At 35.8% G+C, this 10,145-nt stretch overlaps 1 pseudogene; it reads right to left on the reverse strand.

Annotated features, from left to right (window-relative positions):
- Positions 1-1,154: 1,154 nt before the first annotated feature.
- LOC111734491 lies at positions 1,155-1,273 on the reverse strand (annotated as a pseudogene).
- Positions 1,274-10,145: the final 8,872 nt, after the last annotated feature.

Here is a 10,145-nt window from a genome sequence, read left to right on the forward strand (position 1 = left end):
TTTCATTTTTAAAAATGCATTTCCTTATTATGCATAACTGCAAAGCCATTCTTTACAAGGAAGTTATGCCTATTAACCTTTTTGAAAATCTGGTCCAATCCCTTTTTAAAACACAATCCACTTCCCATACTTTTCTTAAGCCTACGAATGGTCTAGGTAGCCACAGAAGTGATTGTTCCTACCAGTTTCTTTTCATCACTTCTGCAATTGACCAATTGACAACTGATTGATGGTTATCTTTTCACTTCAACAATGAAAGAAATTACCATCACTATAGCATGTACAGTAAATGCCTCCAGAGTAAATTACATGATTCTAAAATTCTCCTTAGCTCACTTAGTAAAACATCAACACAAAAAAGTTTCTTTTTGCACCTTCTTTCCTGTACTACAGATTTGGCCCTTTCTGTCAGCTGTAAAAAAGAACTTGACAGCTTCTTTAAAAACAGGAATATAAAGGAACTTGAATAAAGGATGGCACTGGGCCTGTCTCAAGCAAGTGGCCATTCTTTGCACTTGGAAAAAAAATTAGGCTTGTGAGCACAGATATGCCCTATAAGAATACTCTGAAGACTATTCCCAATGACCTTGAGATTCTCTTTCCTTCCTTAACTGTTCCTGAACATTAGAATGACAGCATAGATTCTGAACACAAATTTGCCAACTTATTTCGAGTAGGTGTTGTTTCTCATTGGAAATACCCTTAAATTTTAAACTCTACTGCACTGCAAAGACTCCCATGCTCTTTCTGAAAGTGCTCAAAAAAGTGCTATTATGCAAGGGTCACATGCATCCATTATAATATATTGATGGACAAGAGCTTTAAATTCTACCTCCAAATCTAAAGTTACTGTAGATATATATTTTATTTTCACATGAAAGTCCTGAATCTTGTCCAGGACAGGTATTCAAAAAATTTTTTTTCTGTCTCTGTGCTATTAAAGTCATTTTTTTCTGGTGAAGTAAATATGCTGCTATGAATGATTGGACTGATCTTATTCTTGCACCAACCCCCTTTTAAGATCACATTTTTATTTATTTTTATTTTTTGTTTTTTATTTTTTATTTTTATTTTTTTAGGCAGGGCAACCCTTGGTTGACCTCACAGATTGCAAGGACCTTGTCAGCTTACAATCCTTTATTTTTTATTTTTTATGCCTACAGCACCTGGTTTTCCTAGGTGGTCTCCCATCCAAGTACTAACCAGGCCCGAGCCTGCATAGCTTCCGAGATCAGATGGGATCGGGCCTGTTCAGGGTAGCATGGCCTTAGACAAGATCACATTTTTAAAATGAAAAACACACCCAACTAGACAGGAAACATGATTTCTCACTATTTCCCTTGATGTTTTAGATCCATAAAATTTGCTCTACTGAATATCACAAGATAAACTGAACCATAGTTTTATTGTTTAGAATGACTTGGCACTTTTTGGAACTTTTCCCACCCTATCAATATCGGGAAGTTGTATAGCAATAAAGGAAATGGATTCCATTCTATTTTTTACTTTTATTTTTCTAAATTAAACTTATTGGAGTGACATTGTTTAATAAAATTATATAGGTTTCAAGTGTATAATTCGATAAGACATCATTTGTATATTACATTTTGTGTTCACCACCTGAAGTCAAATCTCCTTCTATCACCGTATATTTGACCCCCTTTACCCTATCTACCTTTCCTCCTCCCTCCCTTTCCCTCTGTTAACCACTAAACTTGTTGTCTGTGTCTATGTGTTTTTTTTAAAATCTTGTTCATTTGTTGCTTTCAGTTTTATATCCCACATATGAGTAAAATCATATGGTTCTCTACCTTTTCTGTCTGACTTATTCACTTAGCATGATAATCTCAAGATCCATGAAATACTGCCATTTGTGGATTCCATTCTTATTCACTTCCAACTCCATCTAGGACTTGGGCTAGTTTTCTATAATTTTGGCCTCAGTTATTTGACCAGACAATAAGATTTTATTAAATGCTGACTTTATGTTCTTTATGGTGGTAAGCTCTATAATATATGAGAAATGTGAGATGAGATCCTGCCCAGCAAAAATGAGTAATTTATTTGGGGAAATAAGATATAAAAAAGGAAATAGCTGCTGAATGAAAAATATGCATATTATATAAATACACATTTATGATAGCATTATATATTGTCAAATGAAACTTGGCATATAGATGGCATTAAATAAATTTTGTTTACTTAAAAAACAATTCATTCTCTTCTATGTTACCTTTACTATATTTGTCAGTGATATTATTGTCCAAATATCCCAGATGATATTCACAAAATATCATTTTTATATCTTTATAGTTGTTCTCCAAAGGCATACTAGCCTGGACCTACAAGTCACACCCATATTAATGAAACTGCTTTCAAGATGATCTGATCTGCCATCTTTACCCACAACATATTGCACCTTGGTTTTAGAATGTATAATCCCTCTTTTTTTGCTTGTTGCATAAAGTCCTTGGAACTTCCCAGTCCAGGAAACTTCCTTACTTAGTTCTCAGGCTCTGCAGAGTCTAGTTCCAAGGTAGCACCTCTCTGATCTTATATCTTATTTCCTATCGACCAGCTTATAATTGGTTAGTAGTATAGCTCATTATTACATACCCAGATGCACAGCAAGCTGTTACACCTTTTATTCTCATCTTCTATATTCAAGGTCCAAACAAACCTTAGTCTATTTATGAATCTTTGCCTGCAGTAGCAGTTCATGTATATCTATTCTCTAAAGTCCTTTTCATTTATTACTGACTTTGATGTACAGTTAGCCTAGTTTGAATGTCACCTCCTTTACTAAGATTTCCTTTTCAATTCAGATAAAATGAATCTCTTCTTTCATTATGTTCCATAGTTCTTAGTACACATCTTTATTATAATACATATCTTGGATTATATTTACACATCATTTTCCCCAGATAGAATTTAAGCCACATGAGGAAAGAAATTGTCTTGTATCTATATATTCAGGTTTAGTTTTTGGCATATAGATGCTCAATAAATGATTATTCAATAAGGACACAATCCTTGCTCCAAGGAATTCTGTTCAGGGCAGAGGTTATGTTAGTTCTGAGATTAAGTTGGTAGCTGAAGAGCTAAGTAAAAAGGATTGGCAGTTGTAAAGATCAGCAGTTCCTTTAAAAAGTAAATAGAATTTTTAAAGTAAGTATTCAAATGTTTGTGTAATGACAACTGTTTTAAAGCCAATTGCTTGAAACATAGAAATTTCCCATAGAAACACAGTTGCCTTTTTAGATCAGTCCACAAATTGCCTATTTGGTCTATAAGCTAGCGGAGTTGTAGTTACAGAGTCATTTATTGAACATTTGCTAGTGTGAAGCACTGTAATAAGTAATTTAGATAAATTTAGTTCTCAAGACTACCTTATGAAGAATTATCATTGCCATTTTACAGATAGAAAACTTGAATTTGGGTTAAATTAATCTCTCAAACCTAACGGCGGAGCTGCGATTAGAACCCAGTTCTGTCTGCCTCTATGCCTTACATTGTTCGAAATCGACTCTCATGGTGCAAATGGTGTAATTCCTCAATTAACGATCCTGAGGAGTCTGTATATGATAAATATGGGAGAGGAAAAGAAAAAAGGGAAGAGAGTTTTTATCTTTTTCTTCATTACACAACTAGTCCGGAAAAATCATTGTTTAAAATTGTTCTTTGTATATTCTGACTTCTCTTTCTTCACGCATACCTTACTGACCCAGATGCCTTCCTTAATCTTTCAGGGTATCAGTGCCCTAACTTTTAAAACTTTCTCTGTGGACTTCTACTTACACTTCCAATATTCTTCATACTCCTCTCCCTGCCTACTGAAAATCGCTATTACTTTAGGACATGTAAGAGCATAAAACCAATCTAGTTCAAGCGATTCTTGCTAACATGTGAATTATGGATGGATGTTGGATTCTTCTTTCATATAAGCACTTGGAAAATGAATATGGAAGGATTAAAATTTCAAGCCTTAAATCTATGTAAGTAAAGCAGATATTCCATAGAAGCTTCAATGTGTGAACAGAAGGAATTTTGAAACACATGTGATGGTGGCATATGCGACATCTAAGAGATTGCACAGGTTAGCAGGCTCTGCCTGAGAATCAGCTACCTACCTTAGTGATTTTTAATTTGGGAGAGATAGTCATGGACCCTCTTGAGAGTGTGTTGAGGGCTATAGGCTACCTCCCCACAACCTTTTTGCATATTACTTCATGGACTTTATGGACCTTTGAAGAAACCACGAGGTTAGAAGTTAAAAACTCTGAGCAAAGCTGCTTTTTTTTTTTTTTTTTTTTTTTTTTTTGGTGGGGGTAGGGGTGAGGTCCTTCCCTCTACTTCTAAGCAGGTAAATCTTAACCATGATTTCATGTTAGAGTTAACTGAAGAGCCCACCAACAGATATTCTGATTTAATAGATAAGTAGTGAGCCCTGGATAGCTACAATTAAAAAAAAAAAAAAAAGCTATCCTAGTGATTCTGATATGCAGCTAAGTTTAAGAACCATTTTTTCTAAGCCAGTAGTTCTCAGAGTATTGCCATGGACCAGCAGCGTCGGCATCACTTAGAAACTTAGAGATATAAATTCTCGGGCCCACTGCAGACTTAGCAAATCAGAAAACTCTGGAGGTAGCATCAAGAAACTGGCGTTTTCAAATATAGTGGACAATTTGGTGACAGACAGAGGGGAGGAGGGGTTGGGGGGCTTGGAGAATGGGGTGAAGGGTTAAAGAAGTACAAATTTGTAGTTGATAGATGGTCATGAGGTTGGGGAGCACAGCATCGGGAATGCAGTTAGCATTAATATGATGGCTAGGTGGAGGGTCGGGGAGGGAGGGAGCAATTGGGGAGATCATTTTATGAACTATATAGATGTCTAACCAATGTACTGTATACTTGAAACTAGCTTAAATAAATAAATTTATTTAAAAAAAGAAACTGGTGTTTTAACAAGCCCTCTAGGTAAATTTTGATGCATGCTAATGTTCGCGAACTGGTGTTCTCACCTGTTGGAGACCTTCAGACCTTAGAGTAACCATTCTATGGCAATGGCCTCATACTTGCTTGGCTCTCAAGGCCAGCAGTGGCCACTTATGAATGATGGATTGTTTTAATTCATGGATGGTTTGAGAGGGATGGGAGTATGGAGGTAATCATTCTTTCAGACAGGAGATATAGACTTGAAAGAGATCATTATAGAAATAGCACTTTAAACTAACAGAGTAGATAAACTCTCTGAAAGTATGTGGCATGTACAGTGAGAAAACGACCCCAAGGGCAGCAGCAACTCAGGGAATACCCACGGTTTGAGTTAGGAGGAGAAAGAAACAGTGGCAAAGGAGAAAGACAACTGGCAGAGAGAAAGAGAACTTGGAAAACACAGTGGCATAGAAACTCAAAGATGGGCTGCTCAATCAGCAGTTTTAAATGAGGCCTGAAATTGATTGAGTTGGTCTTAGAAAAGTACAGAGAAGTTGGCTAGAAGAAATTAATTGATTACCTTTGACTGAGAAATTTAATATTGAGTAAATGACAGAGATTCAGGAAATAATGAGGGGAAAGAAATGAGATGTAGTGGGTATAAACGATACCTTTGAAGACTTTGGGAAAGAAGAAAGGAGGGCAGTGATTGGGAGAAGGAGGCTCAAGGGAGCCAGTGTAAGGACAGGAGAAATATACATATGTTAAGAACTAAAGGAAGAGGCCTTTAGAAGACCTGATTTGTTAAAGAAGCAGAGGAGAGGAACTATCATGAGCATAAAGTCAGGAGTAAAAGAGAACTAAAAGGATTCAGATTTGACTTAGGAGTGGAAAAAGAAAGAAGGAAGTATTCATGTGGAAGAATGGCTTGTGAAGATAAAGATGATGGAGCATGAAATAGGTCATGCCTGATGGCATCAAACTTCGTGAAGTAGGAGTAAAATCATTTACTGAGGCTTTAACATTTCTTTCTTTCTTTCTCTTTCTCTCTCTCTCTCTCTTTCTTTTCCTTCCTTCCTTCCTTCCTTCCTTCCTTCCTTCCTTCCTTCCTTCCTTCCTTTCTTCCTTCCTTCCTTCCTTCCTTCCTTCCTTTTGAGAGGAGACAGCAGAAGGTAAAAGTGCACTGGAATTTAGAAGAGGAAAACAGTGGAATGAGAAAAAAATACGTTTCCTGTGGCCTAGCAATGACTACCTCTGCTTATATCCCAGTCTCGATTTTGCATACTTCTACAGTGTTAACTCTCTCCTGCTTGATTTAGTTTTCCTGATTTCTCATTGACTTTTTCTACATGTTCCGTAACAGGTCATGATCTCTGGAATTTGCCTTAAGCCCTTTTCTCTTTTCAGTTTCCACTTTCTCCTTGGCTGTCACTCCCATGGCTTTACCAATTTGATTATCAAATTCAAAGGCAGCCTTTATCTTTCTCTTGAGTTCTAGATCTGTATTTAATTGTCCACTGGACATTAGTACCTCAACTTTGCTATATTTAAAATCAAATTCTTTACCTGCTTCACTGTGAAGTAACGTAAGCATGCTCCTCTGTCTTCAGCATGCAGCATTTATCAGCTTCATCATTAATTACGGTGGTCTCCAAAGCAAGAAGTTATCAATGATCTCTTCTTATTCATCAGTTCTGATAACTAATAATTGTCTAATGTTTATTAATTTCAAATATGGCACCTTTTCTAATTCATATCCCAAAGTTTAACCCTCTATTGTCTCTCACAATAACCTTCCAGGAGATCTGTTGGCTTCTAATATGTCCATTCTTTAACCCAGCTGTCGTTCTAAAATGAAGATCTGTCTACGTCTATCACCTTTAGCGAATATCCATTTCCCATATCTCTAGTTTTCATGCTGTGTTCTGGAACCCAGGGTTCTCGAGAGGGATTTCAAGGACTCTAAAATCAAATTATAAGTATGATAATGAAAATGCATTTATATCACTGATTAAAGTCTATTACTGTATCATGCATATAGTGATGCACATGCTAGTGGAAAAACTATACTAAATGTACTAATAGATTGTTAGAGAAAGACAGTTGATACCAAAGTCTTATAACATGTCCAGGGAAAAATCCAAAATTATGAACCCACAATGCTCAAAGAGTAAGCGTGAAGGCTGACACTGCAAGAAAACTTTCCAAACCAAATGGGCCAAAGTATAAATATTGCCAGGTCCTCTATTTTATATGTCTTTGCATATAATAAGAGAGATTATTACAAATGAAATATGTAACACATACATACCCAGAGAAAGTGGTTAGATTATTGTTGACACATCATGCCAGGTGGAAAGAACATGGAAAGATGTATTTGAACTGCTTGTATAAAAGCAATAATAGAGAAAATAGCAGGATAGTGATTTTTTAAATAAAAGCTATTACAAAGATATGTTTGAGGTATCATCTAATTCACATGGACAAGCATTAGCCCTAAGAAAATGCTGTTTTCTTTTCGAAACAGTTATAGTTTACTCTGTGCAGACCAACAATTTATTAAGGCCTAGTCTTTAAATAAAAGACTATTCGGAGTTAAACATTTTAGATATTTATTAACTGCCAACTAGGTGCAATGGATCATACAGTCTGAGTTTCAAAATTCACTTTTTTGTAACTGAAATTTTCTGAACCTCATCCCACAAGGTGTTGATATGAATATTCCAAATGAACAATAATCCACACTTAGCTATTCTCAACTGTACAATAACTATGCCAGCTTTCATACCTTTCTGATAATTTTTCACCAGCTGAAAAGCCCGATTTGGTAATGTTTAAAATGGCAGATGAAGTGCTAGTGATGAAACAGAAACAGACTACGTATATAAAACAAAATAAGTGGGAATCTAAAATGTTAAACATTTGGCCCTACTACACCTTATCTGTCTCGATATCTATTACATCTCCCATCCCTTACCCCATCTGATAGTTCTTCCTGTACTTTAAGAAACTATACTTCTACATGCTTAAGGTCATATTTATGTGACTGTGCTCAGGGGGTATGTATGTTTGTGTGTGATTAAAAGTCTGAGTTCTGGAATTAGACACAGATTTAAATAAAAACTCTGCCACATATTAACTTGATAACCCCAAGATTATACTCTTGTATGGAAGATATAATAATAATAGTGCTCCCTCTTTCAGCTGTTAAGGGAAATAGGTGAGATAATATATCTGAAATGCTTAGCCTGGCATCCAATATATTCTAAATTTAAATTAGTTATTATTGTTACCATTGTTGTTATTCGGTACCCACTCCTGATCAGGAGCTAGCTTGAATAACTGCCACCCTCCTTGCAGTGGCCAAAGCAGGGATGGAATTTGGATTGGACCTTGAAGGGGAGACACGATCCAGATTTTATGACATAGCACAAGCACCTCCAAGGGAGAGAATACGGATGGAGAAGAAAATAGGTGGTAGTAATAATTAGGAATAACACCAAACTATACCTTTAGGCAGGTTACTTAATCCCTTTTAATCTGATTTCACTATCTGTAAAATGAGGTTAATAATAGTAAATTTTGGCCTGGCTGTTTTCAGACAAAAAATAATATAGCCTTTGGAAAAGCTCCTAACCCAGCGCCTGGCGCTTAGTAGTAGCACCAGTTTACTCTCCTACCTTCCGCCAGATCATCTGCTCCTCTCTCTTTCCCTTCCTTGTTCTGCTTGAATCCTAGTTGCAGCCCCTTAGGCCACACTCATGTTTCATCTCCATACAAAGCTGCCAGGGACCCAGTGTAACTCATTTGTTTCCTCCTCATCAGGGTAGCCACCTCTACTGAAAACAAACTCTGTATCTTGGTAGAATGGAAAAGAAACTGAAAACCTCATCATCATTTTTTGAAGCATCCGTTTAAAAGGTCCTATAGATTCCCTGAAAAAGGCATCTTCTCTTTACTTATCTTATGTTTTCATTATCCCCACTTGAGCAAGCATATTAGACAATTAAAACAAGTTGGATTCAAGCTTTTTCAATGTTTTGATTAAGATTTTATGTTCAGTAGTCAGTGGTATGTAATTTTGGAAGTATGATGCCAATTTTAATTAATTCTCATAGGTTTGCTAATTAAAACAATTAAGAGGTGGGGCTAACCCATTGGAAAGATAATTGGAGGATCTCTTGAACATTATCCTTGAGGCTTCACACAAGCACAAAATGGTATAAATTTGTTGTAAAAATAGCTGGAAATCCTAAAGAAGTAATTGTAACATCAAACCAAAGTTGTGTCTGCATTTATCTTTTTTTAAAAATAAAATTTTCCTGGAGCTTCTGGAAGCTGCTTCTGCCTGCCTCTGTGTTCATGGCAGTAGTAATAATTAGGAATAAAAACAAATTATTTTTTCAATAACAGCATGATACATAAACTTTTAACTTTGGAGATAAATGTCAACAATACAAAGTAATGAGAGATGAGAAAATGAAGAAACAAACACCAAGAAAACCTGAGAAAATAGTAGGAGAAATATCTAATATGAATTAATCACTCTACTGCCAACAGGATGAGATCCTTGAAATAATTGGGTTTCCAAATTTTTGAAGTCACAGACTTTTAGAGTCAAAACATATTTCCTAGAAACTTAACACAGGACATAATCCTTGATAGTAGACTATAGTAGGAGTGAATATAAAAAGAAAAAGAAACAAGATACAGGAATACTCAAGGAGCTTAGCATAGTAGTTAAAATCAAGAACTCTGGAGTCTCACTGCCTATATTTTATTTCCTTGCTCCATCTCTAAAATAGGGATAATAGAACCTATCCTGAAAGGTTGCTGTGAGGATTAAATGAGTTAATATATGTAAATCACTCAGAGCAATGCTCTATCCAAAATAAAGTTTAGTTATTTTTACAGTTATCATTGCTCACATTTAAAATCTGAAAAAACTAGTAATTTCCCCAAGACATTCCAGCAATCTCCACTGTTGTAGTTTGTATAAATGATGTTATACAATCTTGCAGAGGCCCAGAGTTTTGGGGAACAATAACTTAAAACCTCAGTGTATTTATCAGGAGTCTTAAAAATGTTGATACTCTTTCACCTTCAGGAATCTAGCCTAAAGAATGTTGGCTTCTGGCTGTTTCACAATGAATGTTAATTACATGGTCAAATATGTGATGACAGAAAGAAATCTAACTATGGGAGGTGAA

This window comes from Pteropus vampyrus, unplaced genomic scaffold (assembly GCF_000151845.1).
Source record: "Pteropus vampyrus isolate Shadow unplaced genomic scaffold, Pvam_2.0 Scaffold14, whole genome shotgun sequence".
Lineage (NCBI taxonomy): Eukaryota > Metazoa > Chordata > Mammalia > Chiroptera > Pteropodidae > Pteropus > Pteropus vampyrus.